The 18,149-nt window shown below is 38.7% G+C and overlaps 1 long non-coding RNA gene across 1 annotated transcript in view; it reads left to right on the top strand.

Annotated features, from left to right (window-relative positions):
• The window catches only part of LOC109263422 (uncharacterized), a 580,530-nt gene extending 571,360 nt beyond the window's left edge, over positions 1–9,170 (top strand). The window contains exons 5-6 of the long non-coding RNA XR_002078202.2: positions 8,409–8,449; positions 8,916–9,170. This is a non-coding gene — a long non-coding RNA (uncharacterized LOC109263422). The remainder of the gene's footprint in view (positions 1–8,408; positions 8,450–8,915) is intronic.
• Positions 9,171–18,149: the final 8,979 nt, after the last annotated feature.

Raw genomic sequence — 18,149 nt, 5'->3', positions numbered from 1 at the left:
GATACAGTTTTTTAACTGTGCTGTATTAGCCTCAGTGATAACCCAGTGAGGGTCAGTCTACAACTGCCTCTTGGATTACAAGAGAACAGAAGTTAGAGTTGTACTAATAGCATGCAGGGAGTTCAGTGCTTTCGGCTTTGAAGCCTATCTGTCAATTTTTCTTAAAATACACACGTACATACACTGCCTTCGGTCCTTTCGCTGCCTGATTAATGTGGCTCTGTTCCTCTAAGGCTAACACATGCTGCACTTGCCTTGTTTCTAGCAGCACAGCCCCTCTGGTGTTGCCCGAATTATACCTGGTTCTTTCCGACAAATTATTGTGATGATTAAGAAAGTTTGATGATATATCATTTTTTAGATTCCAGACCTCCTGTCAGATAATAGAGTCAGAAGTGTAGGGCTGCTGCAGTTATTCCATATCAATGCTCTGAGTTCAAATAAAGTGTCAGGATGACTAAGTACAAGGGATTTGTGGAATGCTTTAATGTTGCCTCATTTCAAATCACTTCATAAGCAGCCTGGTAATGAGCTCAATAAATTCTGTTGGAGGAGGAAAAAAAAAAAAGCCCTGTATTCACTACAGAAAAAGTAGGTTGCTATTTTATAATTAGGCCTCTGGGCTGGTGGGAAGGAGTCTTATTTCCTGTTTGAAATCCACTTTGTTAGCTCTGTGATGTGGAGATGGCTAAATGAGTATGAAATATTATAATTAAGGACATCACAAGCTGTTTATCTTATCAGCAGTGTTTTTCCTTAAAGGCTGCCTCATTGACCACTTGTGTATTATAACCACTTTTTTTCTGTGCTTTGCCAGTTGTAACCAACAGAGGTTTATCTGGCACTAAGGGGAAAAAAGGAGATATGAACAGCAGCCCAGCAACCAGAAGTTACGTGAGGGACCTAAATTGCTTTATTTCGCTCTGGTCGGGCATTCTTTTCATTAACTGCAATAAGCTGTTTGTTTATGAAATAAACAAGTTTATGAGAACTTGGCTAAACCTGGTGACAGTGTGCTGCCCAGGGCCAGACTGTGAGGTGCTATCTTGGGCATCCCGCTAAGCAGCATGTTTTTGTTCTGAAGCTAACACAGAAACCCAATCCCACTTTGGAAAATGAGAGCCGGTTTATTATTGATTGGGTGGAAAGCAAGTGGCCACATCTGTAATCTCCACTGTGACTTGAAAGGCTCTATATTAGGATAATCTTTTGACCTGCCAACTTTCTTGTTTTCATTCAATAGTGGGAGGGTGAGTCCTGGTCCCCTATAATAGACTGAAATGACAATTCTCACCAGGTTCTGCTGCAAAGGTCTGGATAGTAGTTATTTGCCTGATAAGCCATTTGGCTGAGCTGAAAGATCAATTCATATATTCACAACACCTTGCCCTAGTGTTGATTTCTGAAAGGTCCCATTCTCAAAAAACATAGTAAAAGTCTAAGGTGTTCCTAAGGATAGACTCAGTATACCTGGACATTCAGCATTGGTTGGCCCTTGATGAAATGATGGACAAGGTTTTGGGTGACAAGTTTTCCTTCTGAATTTCATCCGCAAACCTGCCTTGACCCTAAAATCTGAAAGTCCCTTCCATATTCATGTTGTCTCTACAAATTCTCCATCGAAATCCTTTAAAGAAAGTATGTAACAAAGAAGTTTACAAAGAAGTGGCAACTTAGTCACATTAGAAGTATTAAGACTGTCTGGGGGCACCTGGGTGGCTCGGTCGGTTAGGTGTCCGACTTCGGCTCAGGTCATGATCTCGTGGTCTGTGAGTTCGAGCCCCGCGTTGGGCTCTGTGCTGACAGCTCAGAGCCTGGAGCCTGTTTCGGATTCTCTGTCTCCCTCTCTCTCTGCCCCTCCCCTGTTCACGCTCTGTCTCTCTCTGTCTCAAAAATAAATAAACATTAAAAAAAAATTTTAAAAAGAATTTGTTAAAAAAGAAGTATTAAGACTGTCTGATACGGTTTTATGTGATGCCCAAGGCCACTGCTTATCATTATGCTCTTTGTGAACTGCCCCCAAACATCAAGCCAAGGGGTGAATGGAGAATGAAATATGGCATCACTCAATTTACCCAGCCCTGCATCTTGGATAGGTTTGGATTATCCTGGAGGAATGGGTGACTTTCTATAATTCATGGCCCACAGAGGGTAACTGTGGCTAATGTGTCCAAAAATGCCTCATACGTTGGACAGGGGCCCCATCTTATTTCTCCCAAAGAAAAAAAGAAATGAATGTGTCATTATAGCCTTTTTGTTGTCATAGACATTATTTGAATACTAGGGGTCCTGAAATAACATCCTGTAGACAGAAGCTGGCTTTTCCTATACACACAATTATTAAACAAACATTTGCATTGATTGTATGAAATGCCAACATTGAACTGCAGCCATGATCTAGAATGGGGGTTGACATTTTTGTAAAGTGTCAGACATTAAACGTTTTAGGATTTGTAGGCCATAAGGTGCCTCTCATGACTGCAACTCTGCTGTCATAGCAGCAAAACAACCATAGACAAACGTAAATGAATGAGTATGGCTTTGTTCCAATAAAACTTTATTTATGGATGCTGAAGTTTAAATGTCATGTAATTGTCATATGTCACCATTTAAAAATGTAAAAACCATTCTTAGGTTGAGGGCCATACAAAAATAGAATATGTGGGCTGGATTTGGCCTGGAGCCAGTAGTTAGATGATCTCTATATCCCTATTGTAGAATAGATTTCAAGTAGGAATCTTCCTAACCTGGGGGCTGGGCTGGGGTGGGGTGGGGGCAGGCTCCCGCTGCATGAGCATTATAACCCCATTGACACACTGCTAGACACTGTTGGATGGTCAGAAAAGAGCATGACAAAAAGATGGCATTTCTAAAAGCCTTAATCTTGTAAATTTTAAACACATTGAGTTGTTTTTAGGTAATAAAGCACATCAAATACCATTGAAAGGCAAGAGAGGGTAACCACAAATTGAGATCTACTCATTCGGAAGTCATACTAAGTGCAACACAACTGCCGAGTTTTGCTTGGTATCAGCAGAATCCTTTTACTCGTTTATTCACTAATTGGTTCAGCTATTCAGTGCCTACTGTGTGGAGGGTCCATGAGGATCCTTAAAATGGGGGAAGGTGCCAATCATGGGGGGTGTGGATGAAATCTTGAAAACTCCCAGAAGGAAGGCATTCCAGAGTCGGAGTGGAGCAGCTAGAGAAGGTTGGCCAACGGCCGCCAACAGATGACCTGGCTTCTGGGTTTGCCCTGTGAGCAAGTATGGCATGCACCTTAGAAGAGGAAGAGGCGGAGCCCTGAGTGACAGCAGAATGTAAACAGCAACTCAAAGCCACCCACCAACGCATAGCTTTCAAGGGTGCACATGGGGGTTTCAGCCACAGAAACAGATACCAGCAGCTTCATCTTCCAGGAAGAAGGACAGTTATGCTTTGCATGCATATTTGGCGATGAGCATGGACTCAAATCTTATCCTGTTCCTCCTGAGATTTTTATATTTTTCACAAATACCTCTTTCCATCTGTAGTTGATTCATTGCTTTTTCCGCTATGCTTGATGTATTCATTATTTCCAGGACAGCTACTCTGAAGTAACACCCTATCAAAACCCCCGCACCATCATTACCACCACCTCATACACAGATAGAATTCCTTGAAAGAGAAATCATAATTGCATCTTGGTTTTTCAATGGCAACATTAATTGAACTGAAAAAGATAAGAATTAATGTGGCTTATTACAGTCATCCAGAATTCTGGCACTCCCAGCTGAAATGAAATGCTTCTGGAAGTAAAAAAAAAATGATTCTGGCTCCAAAGTGCCAAAACATCTGGATGAAACCTGAAACATGAAAAATGAAGTCAGTTTCCCGATATTCTGTCTTCTAAGTGACAAGCATCTTATATTTACTGATTTAGCTGCCTTAAAACTTACATGAAAAGCTATCTAGAATTAAGGTAGTGACATAAATGTATTAACTCTAACATTAGTGGAGGTCTTCATATTTCTAAGATTTTTCACATGCTGTGTTTTACTAAAATTTCATAACTATGCAGCATAGTATTAACATCAATTCCATTGTATAGGTGTGGTGGCTGAGGGTGAAGGTGTGAGGGGACCTGCTCCATTTCAGGTGGCAGTAAGTCTAGGCAGAGACTGAGATTTCAGTGCATCTAAATCAGACATGCTTCTGGTCGTACGAAATTGTACTAAGCTCCCTACGTGAGTGTGGTTAGAGAAACTAAGCAGTATAAGTCAGAGTCTTTGATGGGTTGCTGTTATTTGCAGAGCCTTTTGTTGAGAACCTCATCTCAGTACCCCACAATGTCTCTGTTACCCTTGCCCCCAAAATGTGAAAAACTGGACCAATATTTTGTACTTGCTGCCTTATGCTTCTCTTTCCCAAGAGCTTAAATGACGTGCATGTGGTTTAAAGTTTCTGAATATCAAAATGTTTAGCAAAGCCAATGTCTTCTATCGTATTAGGCAGACCTACCCTTTGCATTTGATGTAATAATTTATCATTATGGGCAGATGTATAATTATTATCATCCCTAATGAGACAAAGATGCAAATTTCATGTTTGATGTTAATCTGCCAAATAATTTAACGTTAGATCAGTTTAAAAAATGGCATGGATCATACATCTGCTTAGTGGTCTGTGAGGGAAACCAAAGTGAATCTGATTGCAGCCCTGTCAGGATGGGCTACCCTATAGCCTCGTGGAAGAATGTTTATTTTTGAAAAAGGGAAAACGTGTTCATGAGAATGTGGTGATGCTTAACTGCTTTCCAAACTTAGAATAAATATTTACATAGAGAAAAGTCTCCAAACATTAAGGCAACTGTTTCATAAGCCAGAGAAATATTTCAGAGAGAGAAGGGGACAGAGGAGCCAAAGAGGGTTCTCCACTGACAAGCTGAAAGCAGTGAGCCCAATGTGGGACTCAAACTCACAAACTGTGAGATCGTGACCTGAGCTGAAGTTGGACACTCAACCGACTGAGCCACCCAGGTGCCTCTATGTACCTTCTTGTATCTCTGCTGATACATGTTAATATCCTGCAGGCTCTCTTCTGTCCCCTTTACAGGCTTATACAAAGAAGATAAAAATTAAAACAAAAGTGTCAAATCATATCCAGGAAAGATGCAATGTAGGTTCCCCCCACCCCCAATCTTCTGTTCCATTCCCACATCCTGAATTCCACTTTCTCCGCTGAAAAGCCCAAAGACTCGTGGCTGGTAAAGATATGAAATTAGATGACCTACATTCCTGTGAAAGTGGAGATATTTTCTGAAGCAAGTTGAGGTTTTGTGTGTTAAGTCATCAATTCACTCAACAAACATCTATTAGACATAGTAGCTGTGCTAAGAGCAGGTGAGTCTACCCACCCCACGTACCACCCCTAAATTGAACAAGCAAATTGCAGCCCGGATGGCTATGTTAAACAATGGAGATATGTTAAACAACTAAGATAGAGTATGATGAGAGATGTGCTCGGCAGTATTAAACAATATGAGAGGCAAATCTAACCCAGACAAAGGAGAATAGGGAGAAGGAGGGAAAGGCATATACTATTAATGAGGACCTTCTAACTGCTTGTCTCCCGTCACTCTGGGGCTTCCCAGTGGGGGGCTCAAGTGCTGTTTCTCTTCTGCCCTGCCTTCTGCTGTCTGTGGTGCCCTCTGGTTCTGCGAGGAGAGCAGCAAAGCCCCTGAACTGTCACTGCCCAAGTCGGTAGAAGGAGCTGTCACTTTGGCCGTGTCTCCTATACTAGTGCATTTACTTCAGGGACAGACAGAAGCCACCATCTCTGGTCTGGCAACTCACCGATACTGATCCAGCACAGGCCTGGGCACTGAATAAAGACTGCTGAATTAAACCAATTGCTGTTCCTGAGTTCCTGTCATTCTATTCCATGCTTAAACCTGGCTGCCACGTTGACCTTGAATGAGGACTCCCACCCCTGCTCACACTGCGGTCTGTTGCCCATGCCACCATCAGAGAAGCTGCGTGTTGGTACTTCTCCTCAAGGAAAATTGCCCTCCAACTTTTCCAGTTAGCTGTTTTCCCTTTGGAATCTAATGGGGTCTCGCCAGTGGGATCTCCCCCTCCTTGTAGTCAGGAGAAAAACGAAGAAAGGAAAGCCTCCCTTCTGATTGTGAAGCATTGTCTTTGGACATAATTTGTGTGGTTTGATGCTCCCTTTCCAAAGATGAATTCATTCTCAACACTGTGTCTTAGTCTTTCCTACAAATAAAACTCTAACAGCTTTGTGAGCTAGTCCTCCACATCTGCACAGACACATGGGAATCTTCCAGAGAACACACTTTAGAATCAAGGTGTAAGGGGGGGCGGACGGAAAAGAAAAAGTGCAGGACCATGGGGTACAAAACATTGACATGGGGAACAAAGGGTCATCCCTACCTAACTTAACCCTCACACACCTAACATTCCAGCTTCCCTGACTCAGCTTCCAGACAACTCTTTGCCCAAAGGGAATGGATACTCAGGGGAATGTCTGGAGGACACCCAAAGGCTGTGGGTCTTTTTGCCCCTTGGGTCACTGTGAAAACTGATGTGAGGCTGCCCTTAACCATATGAACAACAACAAAAAAAGGGCACATGAGATCTGGCAAACTGTGCACCCTTCAGGGTGATAAGAAACAACAAGTATGGCTGGATATGGGGATTTTTCCTCAGGAGGTTTAACTTTTTTGCTAGTGTGACATTTAGAAAATACCAATATTTATGAATAATTTTTAATTTGGTGCTGAAAGATGGCTTGCAATTAAATATCAATGATTGCCTTTTAATAGAATATTTATTGATCTATTTTTGTTCCCAATGGTTTCTGTTTCCAAATATCTAGAACCCCTGGCTTGGGTGACTCCTCTCATTTTAGAACTTGTCCCTTTTAGGTTCCTCTGGAACACACAGTTTAGATGCACGATAGGTATTTGTCAAATTATACTGAATAAAATTTGGAATGATATCTGTTAACAGCTGAAACCCTTGGACATTTAAGGAACAGATCATAGTATCTCAGGGATGTTTTAGCTGCCAAGTAGGAACATCCAGCTTGCACACAGTTGCTGTCTTTTTATTATTTCTCATTTTGTTGCTTTCTGTATGTTGTTGGCTACCTTATTAGTACCTCCTATTGGGAAATATTTTTCTTTAGCATAGTATCTTAATAACCATCGAGGTGGCTTACTCAGGGTTTCCTAATGCTCATCATGACCAGGAATTGTAATGTGGTAAATATCATGTGGGCAAAGTGACTGCATTTAAAAAAATCTATCACTAGCTGAATTTCTTTTACCTGTTATTTAGACACATTGATGATATATATAGTCCGTCTCCATTGAGAAATATGATTTTTGATAGATGGGAAAATCTTTTCTTATGGATTATAACTTGGCATAAGAAAATAAGACCCTTTAAAGAAATCCATACCTAAATTTGGAAGGCAGAGTTTCAAAATATTAAGACCATCAGTCAGTTTTCAGTAGTTCCTTGATGATGAAGTTCATTAGCCTGGATATATGGGTGAACGTCATCATAACGAAATTAATATTGTCTAAAACAATTATTGTTTCTTAGCAGCTTCTCTTTCAATTTGTTCACCTAAGCGAATATCTCACTGTTAAGGAAGCAAATCCACAGTTTCCATCTGTTTGGGCAGTGTGCAGCATTACAGACTATATATTTTAGATTCTCTATTTTTGATTCTTTATTTACAATATAATTTTTATTTATGCAACCCTCATTTGAAAAATGTATAGTTATATTTATTTATTTTATCACCTTCATCTCACCCTTTGCACCCTTAAAAGCCTCAAAGCAGTTACAGCAATGCATACGATGTTATGTGATGCATACTTCATCACTTGGCAAAGCCATTAAGAATCTGCCAAATTAATTCAATGCTGATGAATTTTGGACAGATAGTAAATGCTTTTTATATTTGGGAACTTCTGCCGTTCATAATTTTGAGCTTTTAGGTCACTATGCCATTTTTTCCCACTAAGATAAGAAATCATCGTGGCAGGTAAGAGTTTGCAAATGGCTGATTATAGTCACTTCCTGATGATACTTGGGGGAGTCATTGCTGATTATCTTCTGCAAATCTTGCTTTCAAATTCTATTGACATTCAAACAGAATAGGCTATAAAGTCATTTGTGGTTATTACTCAATACCTTTTGTCTAATTTCCCTTCCCCATGTAGCCTATCACCCAGCAGGAGATCTTTTATGCCAAAACACTTAATTACTTCCCCCAAATCAGTGAAGGTTAAAAACAAAACAAAAGAAAAACAAAACCAACAGAAGAAAACAAATATAGCATATTTATAGCCTTTCACCCTGATTCATGATTTGTTTTTATCTGTTTGACTTTAGGCTACTTGCAGAACAGAAAGGAAGCTGCAGCTGTTTTGAAGGTACAGCAAAAATTTCAGATATTACCTCCTGTTCTGTTCTTAGGGCCCGACCATATTGGGGAGGGGGTGGTTCATAAGACCATGATTTGGGGAAGAGAGATACTGTGCTTATCACATGTGCTACACAACCTTGATGTGTCTGAAAGGTGCTTCTGTGTATGTGTGTGTATGTAAGGATATAGATTAAAAGAGAGCAAGCATTTTTGTCTGTCTGTATGTGTGCATTATATGTAAATGTATACGCATATGTGAAAATAAATAGAATATAAATAAATAAAATAATTCAATTAAATCCGTGCCCTCTGTGTACAAACGATGAAGACCTACATCCTCTATTCCTATCCGCTATTGGAAGCTTGGGTTTTTGTAGGTCTAGAGCAGATAAAGCCCACGGGATAAATGTAAATCTTTATTCTCCAATATCAGAATATTTTTCCCCAAATGGATTCTGTTTTTTTCCTTGCAGCTGTGGAGCTTTTCTGGATAAAGTTCAGGGACAACCTCATGACTAAAAGGTAAGACTTTTGTTTTTAAATGAATATTTGCACCACCAGGCCCACCCATTAACAAAACTAAACTGTTTTGTGTTTCTCTTCTTTGCGATATACATAAGGAATTCATTTGAATATTTCTATGAAAGGGGGAAGTTCCCCCCTTCTTTGTCAAGGCTTTTGCTTATAGAATACATTGTTGGTTTGGATGCTGTTATTGCTGCGGACCTCCCCGCCCCCTGTTTTTAGAAACACCATGCAACCCTCAGAAGGCAATACTTTAAGTGTGTTTCTACTTCACCTGTTAGAAGATCTAATGTATTTCATCATTAGACTCCTGTGGAAATATACAATGAAAGTAGGGGATCTGGTTAGTGCTGGAGGCAAAGTACTACTAACTTATCCCAAAAGATTGCTTTTTGATTAAGGGGCTCTTGCTGTAAGGTGCTCAGTCTTTCTTGCAGCTGATATGAACTGCTATTCTTGGCTATATAACCTAAGTTGAACATTTGATTTTTTTTTAAAGAAACAGCAATTATATTAAGGGGTCCTCATGTGAGATATAATTCCTTGAAAATTTCAAATAGAATTCAATAAGCAGACTCAACATCATACCATAGAGTTAGGCAGAAATTTGTAGAGAGAGAGGGTGGTGGGGAAAGATAGGGGTAATTCTGCCCAAAATATTTCATGGGTGAATGGGACCGTGTCAAATTCAATTCAGACTAGAAATCTTTCCTGCTGTAGGAAAATGAAGGGTAGTCAAATGAATAGCTGAGCTTAGAAAAACAGATAACTTTTTTCTTCCCTTTCACATAACCTGAAGAGTTAAAGGTTTTTTTTTTTTTTTTTTGGAGGAGAAGGAAGTAAAAGGGAGTAGGGGTAAACCCAGGGCAACTATATAATTTATTGTCCAAACTGGGACACTTTTAGAGTTAAAGGTACTCTATTAATAATTACACTGGATAAAAGGTAGAAATCGGGACTCTTGCAGGCAAACAGAGATGTTTGGTGACTCCTGGGAAGTACAATTAATAGGGCTTTATGTCCCTGGTCTTGTAGCCTTGCTGTGACCATGAGCTCACAGTAGAAACATTATTTCTATTGATGGCTTTTTTCCCCTAAGGTTTCTGATCATAAACTGTCTGTGGTGTAGGCAATCTCAATTACACTTTGTGGAGGGTAGGTTTTCTGTTCTTGACATTCTGTTATTAGATTAACAAGCATGTTATTGTTTCTTTTGTATATGGGCTTCTCCTATTTGGTACAATTGGAATGTGAAAAAAAGAAAAAGGATTTGATAGCATAGCTAAAGAAGAACATCAAAGCCCGCTGTTTGAATTATCTTGAACTGTTAGATATCTTTTGTTCTTCAGACCCCATCTATCTATGAATCCTGTCTCTTGTATTCCTCTAATAATACTGTTTTCTCCTTTTCCCTGAGAAAGGAAGAAAGCAGAATGAAATCTGTTGTAATTGTTTTATAAAAATCCTAGATTTCCCTCTCATAGTAGGGCTTTTTAAAGAATGAAATGCATGATGAGTACATAACCTTGGCTTAACATGATAGCCTTTGATGCTTCTCAGACAAAGTTTGAAACTGAGGGGATCAATTTTAAGCAAGAGCAATTATGTACTAACATTCCGAAAATGTACTTTGTTTCGTTCCATTCATCAGCTATCAGCTCTAAGAGCTTTGGATGGCAGCTTTCGCCTTGCATTTGTTAAAAATAAGATTGCCATGTAAATGACAAGAAAGTTTACTTGAGGAAAGGAAACTAGAAGTCAAACCAAGTTTGCTGATTTTAAAATACTGTATAGTCAGATTTCTTGCAGGCATTTTAGATATATTGTGTTTGTCACAGAACAAGCAGACCAGCCAATAAACCAAAGCAATTAGTCATGTCCACCAATTATTAAGAGCTCGTAAAATGCCAGACCTCTCGCTAAGGGTTTTATATACATTACCTCATTTAATCCTTATAGAAATCCTATTATAGGTATGATTTCTATGCAAGAGGTGGAAAAGAAAAGCAAAACTCAAAGAGGGTAATTACTGGACCAAACTGACGGAGCTGAAAAGCAAGTCAAGGACTTTCAGAATTAATTTTCTTTCTTTACAAAATTAATTTTCTACTTGTATTATTGAATACTGAATGTATATTTTCAACACCAGCATTTTACTACTTAAAAAAAAAAAAAAACTCATTATAGAAGCAAAAGCTAACAGGAGTATCAGTGTGCACCTTCGTATTTCACTTTCCTATCCTCCTTCCAAACTTGCTCGAACTTCTTTCTCACCTTCCTTACGCATCATGTCTCCCTGAGGAAAAAAGAATGATCTCCCAAGACTAGGTGTAGCAGCTCTTAACACATCTCAGTTCATTCTCTGCTCTGGCATGACAATTCACTATTCATCTTTCCAGTCATCTTTTTCCATAACGATCCTGAGAACCCCTCCTCCTTCAGAGGCCATCAGTTTGGTAACTCCCATCAATAAGTGAGTGTTGAATTAAATTTACTAAACTGAATCACATCTCTCCAGACCCTAGTCTAGCAGCAGACTTCACCATGTCCTATATTTCTTGTCTGTTCTGCCCGGGAGAAAACTGGTTATCAGAAAGAAAAGAAAATGTTTGATAAATTCCTACATCCTGTTACAGAAGATAATAAAAATGTATTGATGGCCCTTGGGGCAATGGCGTTTACAAATGGTGACTTTAGTGTGGATTGCAAAAAGGTGCCTCCTGTGGTCAGGCTAATTGCAAAATGGAGCTTCCTCAGGCAGGAGGAGGCCCTGGTGTGTTTTGACCCCTCCCTTTGCCCCACAGAAGGCTCAGTACTGAGTTACAGGTGCCTTGGTGAGTGCTCTGGGGGTTGGGGGGAGGGGTGGCTTTGAAGACATTTTTATCTTTTACATATTAAGTAAGAAGACCACAGAAGTAAACATTTTCATAGGAGACCAAAGAATGTTAATTAGTGAAGCTACCTTTCACATTACTTATATTTTGGAGAAAGATAATGAATCAAATTAGTTATAGCATTGCTAATGAGCATTAGCAATATAGTTTGGCATCAGTCAGACCTGTATTCGAATCCTGTCTGTGACACTATTTGCTATGTGACTTGAATATGTTACTTAACTTCTCTGGTCTCATTTTACTCACTGGGAAATGAGAGAATAAAGTTCAACCCCGAGTGTTGGAGGGCAGGGTTAAATACAGGAAGGTAAGTTTCTGGTATGAACAATGCATTCAGTTTTTGTTTGTTGATGTAGGATCTCAATATGCCCTGCTTTTGATTTTTAAAGATATGCTTACGTTCTTAGCATATCAATTAGTGCTATTAAAATAAATGAATAAATGAAAAAAGGAGTAGTGTATATAATAAGATGGCCAAAAAGAGTGCTAAATTGTAGTTTCAAAGTGGTAGCCTATGTCACTTCCTGATTTGTATTAATTTTTTTTTTATCTCATACAAACTGAAGAATATGAGCACTAATATTTCTTTATGATGAATGTGGTTCATTGCCCTTCATCATGCTGAAGTAGAGATATTTAGGTAAAAACTGAATTTCACGTATCAGAGTTGAATCTAGCCTGTCAGTAATACTTACTCAATAAAAAGAACACTTCTAATAAATAACTTTAATGGACATCGCCTTTTAAAATGCAAAGTTATTGGAATGCTTTCTATTTGTCCAATCTGTTTTTTATTTGTACAAGCTAAATTCTATCCATTTGTGATGAGCACTTTATTTGGTTTCTGTCACATCTTTCTTCCAGAAAAGCTTTACTTATGGAGCTAATGACACAACTGAATTACGCATGGACTTAAGTGATAGGAAATATTTCTAAAATACTGCCCTTATGAATCTGCTAATAAGTTGATGCCTGTTTTTCATTAATGACCTGAAAAACAAGTGAAGCTTGTGGCATTTCAGGCAAAACTGTGTTGATTACAGAGCTTCTTCTATGTTATGCAGAAAAGAGTTTTTTCCAGTTATCGCGCATCTTGATTAAAATATGTGCAGATCCATTTTGAGGCATACAAAATATCGTTAGAAATATCTGCCGGGCATTCTTTTGAAACTAAGAGATGGAATAATAATATAGTGAAATTATTTAAGGCAGATTATGAAGAATGTGTTCTATAAATGGCAAAATTCCCAGCTCTGCTCCTCACTTAAACTAGCAATGCAATTTTTTTTAAATTAGATAATGGGGATACATTTTATGGTTTTGTCCTGTACGCTCGTTAACATCATTGTTTGCTTACTGCACGGTGATTCTAATATCATTTTAGAAATACCATAGTATCGTTTCGCATTTGACATGAGAGAAAATGGGGTTGGGTTTTTAATATCCATGTCATTTCTCACCTTCTACACGTACATTTTCCTACCTTTGTGGTTCCGATATAACTGGTGTGTGAATCTAGGAATAAAAGACAATGTCGGGTGTGCGGCGACAGAATTAGACTTGCCTGGATGACTGGCCTGGGGATGCAGCGCGGCTCTCTGGAGCTTGGCTTGCCACTCAGGGAAGCTCCATCTTGGGATTATAGTGTTTTTTCAAGCTGTCTGATGAGAGACTTTTAACTCACAACATCTAGGTATTGCAATGCCTTCTTTCCGTCACGGTTGCTAGAAACACACAGCCTTTTGTCAGGCTACAGAATGTTTTAATTCCCAATGCAAATCTGGGTGACATGTTTGTTACGCTAGCGGATATACCTGACAGATCCTATTCTGAGTTTTCCAGGAAAAAACACACGGCAGCACGTTTGTGGGATATCAGTCCTTTTATGTGAGCATAGCATGCCTTTTAGTAATTGAAGAAACCATGTCAGACCGGAGCTGATTTGATATAAAAATAACTTGCAAGCTGTGTTTGTATATAATTCCTAGGGTAAGATCATTTTAACAGATCTGATTGTTAGTTTTAAGAACGGTTTTATGGTTTGCACGAAGCAGTAAATAATAGTAAGGGCAAATAAAAATAAAGCTTTCATCACACCTTTGTTAACCTTTAGAAATATATTCATTGAGTTTTTGAGTTACTTACACATATGTATACAGAATGTGTAAAGAATTATGGTGCGTGCACTCAAATAACCTATAAAACAGAACAATTACACACACATGTTTCTGAAACCATAAGTCATAGGTGTTCATAAAAGTATGCTGAAGTATATTTAATATTCAGTGCAAACATAGATACTAAGAAAGCTTTCCTTGAGATTTAAACTCCATTCTTTATTTATAATGAGATACATTGCCTTTAGCCACCAAAACACAGGTTCAGATTCTGGTCACTTAGATGTGAGGAAAGTCCCTGAAATGAATTGTTGGTCACAGTGTTTAATAATGTTACTGGGTTGACTCTGGAAACAGAGTCTCCAGGTAATAAAGTTCCTTGGGCCCAAAAGCACATCACATTTTAGATCACATTACACTGTGTCCCAAAGTTATCCATTTCTGTTTTTAGAATTAAAGGAAGGGAAAATATGAGTAAAGCTGGTTTTGAAAATTTTTATTACTTTTGTTTAGTACCACTACAAAGATTTTAGAAACATGTTCTCTCAACTACAAGGTGTTAGTATTTCCAAGATTTCAGCAGTATCTCTCCTTTCCTTCTTCGTCCATTACATCTTCAGCTTATTTTTGACTCCTTTTTATGTAAGGGTCTTTATTTTGAGTTTATCGTCCTCAGTTTGGGGTTTATTATTGGGGACTCTTCCATGTATGTCAATTTAGGAAGAACTAATAGTATAAAAGTAGGTGGGACTGGATTAGAACTGAGCATGTATCCTTTTAATCTTTTCATTAAATGCAAAAAGTACACTTGGATAATCGTGTTTTATTTATTATTTTTAAACTAATTTTTCCTTTTCTTTTTTTCTTTTCTATTTTTATTTTTAATTTTTTGACTTTAGAGAAAGAGAGAGCATTTAAGTGGGGGAGAGGGGCAGAGGGAGAATGAGAGAGAATCTTAAGCAGGTTCCAGGCTCAGTGTGGAGCCCAATGGGGGCTTGATCCCATGACCCTAGGATTGTGACCTGAGCTGAAATCAAGAGCCAGATACTCAACCGTCTGGGTCACCCAGGAGCCCCATGGAGCATTTTAATCTTATTTGAATAAACTGCTGTGTTGGTTCAATTAATATGTTCAAATTCCTTTACTCAGCAAAAGTATGATAAAGCATTTAAACTTTTTAGTTGCATTTCTGAATGTGTGACATGCAAAGAAGAGCTTATCTTGTTTCAATTTGTAGGCCACCAGAATTTATTTTCCTCTTAATACAGGTTCAAGAAAGACTAAGCACCTTACCTTACTGCTATAGGAGAGAATATTCTTAGACTCTACAAACTTATTGAAAGAGGATGGTGAATTGGCTGGGGATGTACGGCTTTATTTTGAATATTTTCATTAGTTTGTAAGATATTAAGATCTATTGTATTATTCTATTGAATTATTTGCTATTGTAAAGATTTGGTGAGTCACGGAAGAAATGCCTTTTGAGTTTTTATTTTTTTTCTTTCATATTATAAAGTGCCTGCTGGAGGGCTCAGGTATATCTAGGTTAATGTGTTTCTATTTCAGTACCCAAAAAACAAATGTGAGATCTTGGAAGGGTCATATTCACATCCCGGTTGACAATAATTGCTTAGGAGTGAGCACCTGCTGAAGAGGTGTAGGCTCTGCGGTAGAGCAAGGGGAGGGGGCAGGGGGAGGCTTTAAACAAAAACTTTAACTGTAAAAGAAACAAGTTTTCCTCTGGGAAATTACTCAGAGTGCAATACAAGCATATTTTTCTAATTAAATAGATTAGTTTATGCCTTTGGCATTTAAAGAAAGTCCTTAGATTCATAGCCTCCTGAGTTATAAGTATTTCCCAGGTTAATTCTCTGGAAATTAAATCTGGCCCTATTTCTCGCCATTTTGTTCCTTTTTTTTTTTTTCCTATTCCCATTTCTCTCTTCACCTCCAGATCATTTCCTTCTCTCTCTTCATGATCTGTCCACCTTCTCTTTCTCTTCCTGAACTTCCACCAATGGAAATGGGACAAGCATTGACATTCTCCTTCCATCTTTGTCCTCTGAATAGAATGAATTACCACTAGCCTGTGATACCATTGGGCTCATTTCAGCCCATTTTTATGCACAGCCCTTAGCTATCTGCCTTGAATAACAGTTAGTTGCTTACATATCCATCCCTATGACTGCACTTTGCGCATCTTGAAGGCAAGGGTACCATTCGCTTTCTTCTATCCCCCAATGTCATACGCTCTCGCACAGAGTAGGCACTCAAAAGAGATTGGATGGAGTGTGGTTAATCCTTATCAGTAAATAAACCCTTAAAAATCTGTGAAGAATCATCTTCCTTTTCTTTTAAATTCACAGCCTTCCTCACTTTATCTTTTTATACCAGCCTCCTCATTTCCTCTACACTCACTGAGGTACTGCAGAGAAGAGTAGTAGAGACCCACACATTTGGAATATGTCTGCTGTGTATGTGCTGCAGACACAGAGGGATTCACTGGGCCCCAGAAGAGAGCTGAGGAGGGACCAGGACTGAGAAAGACATTGTATTGTACTAACAAGGAATCATTGGGAAATCATTTTAAGACTTTGACAATAATTTCCCAGTGGTTGGTTGTCTAGAAAAGGGAAGGGAAAAAAAGAGAAAGAAATAGTGTTTTCTACTGAATACCAAATAATTCCATACGACAATGCAAATCAAGTTTGAATGCCAGGAACGTAGAAATTAAAGCCCACTCAGCCATTAGGTTGTCTGTCTTGATCAGGAAGGCGTGGAGAGTCGTTCCCTTGGAAAAGCAAAGCAAAGGAAATGTAGAAAAGGAATTTGAAGGTGAGAGGCTTAAAATAAGAACGTTTTGCAGTTTGTTCCAAATGAAAGCCCCCGCAAGTCGACAACACAGGGCTAATGCATCACTAAAATGGGATAAAGTAAACAGAATGTTAGATCAAGTCCTGCTCTTCAATACTGGGGAAATTATCTTATAAAAAGATTAAAAGAAAAAAGCATTAAGGTCCTAAATAGCATGGCTTTACGAAATGTATCACTTAGAAGTATGGTTTGTGGCTTCATTCCATATGACACATTGGCATACATACATAAAACAAATTGCTCTGAGTATTGTAACATGCAATTCCAAGGTCTCCTGCTTCGGGTTTGTGTTTTACGTAAGTGGTTTCTATGTTTGTGCCTTTACTGATGGAAATTCATTTACAACCTGCTGCAGTGGACTTTTTGACTGTCTTTTTTGATGAACGGCTTTTCAGTATGTGACTTTTTTTTTTTTTTTGAGGTTTCTGTGTCATGAAACACTTCTTCAAACGCTGCATATTATAACAGAAAATCGCGTCAAGTAAGAAAGCTGGAGTCGAGGTTAGATGAAAAAAAACAAAAACCCAAAAACAAACCCAAAATCTTTCTACTTCTTCCTCCTCTGTTTCTTAAACCTTTTGGCACTGCCTTAACGGGCACTGGTTTATCTTGTAATATTGCAGAATTTGGGGCCAAAGGAAAACGTACTGCGAAAAGTAAATGGGAATTTTCAACTTCTAAAAAGTAATGCCGTTTACTAAGAGATTTACATTGACTAGAGGTGAGAGATTGGTGAGGTGTCAAGGCCAGGGTCAGAGAACCACATCCAACGTTATCTGTTAGGCACTTTTTAGGAGTAATGTGGCCAAACGGAGTCATAGTTCAGTGTCACAGTCTTACCACAAGAGGTATGAGAGCTACATGGAAAAAAGAATCAGAGCCCTTTCCTTCTCCACCACTGGGCATTAGGGGTGGAAGTTCCCAGCTTTTTGCAAATGACCCTGACATATTTTTTTTTTCTTCCATGGCTAATTTTATTTATTCTTCTGCTTCAGCTTATCTCTGAGTGAACTTTGTGGCCCTGCTCCTGACTCTCAGTAAATCTGAGAGACTCTGCTAAAGTCAAAAATCTTTAATCATGGTAGACATTTGCTTTTTAATAGACCAAGAAGGCAATATAACTTCTTTACAGAGATACATAGCTATTTACTTTACATAAACCTTACAAACAAGCCATTTGCCATCAGTGCTGCACCAGGTATCTGTGTACATCAACTGAAGTGGGGTGGGGTGATTCAAGTTTCACTTCTTTCCAGAAGCCTTCCCTGGTGGCTGATCCGTTTCATGAGGCTTTTCC

This window comes from Panthera pardus, unplaced genomic scaffold (genome assembly GCF_024362965.1).
Source record: "Panthera pardus isolate Hobbes unplaced genomic scaffold, ASM2436296v1 HiC_scaffold_17, whole genome shotgun sequence".
In the NCBI taxonomy this organism is placed as follows: domain Eukaryota; kingdom Metazoa; phylum Chordata; class Mammalia; order Carnivora; family Felidae; genus Panthera; species Panthera pardus.
Note: the sequence above shows the minus strand (reverse complement) of the source record. Positions and strands in the feature narration are given on the sequence as shown.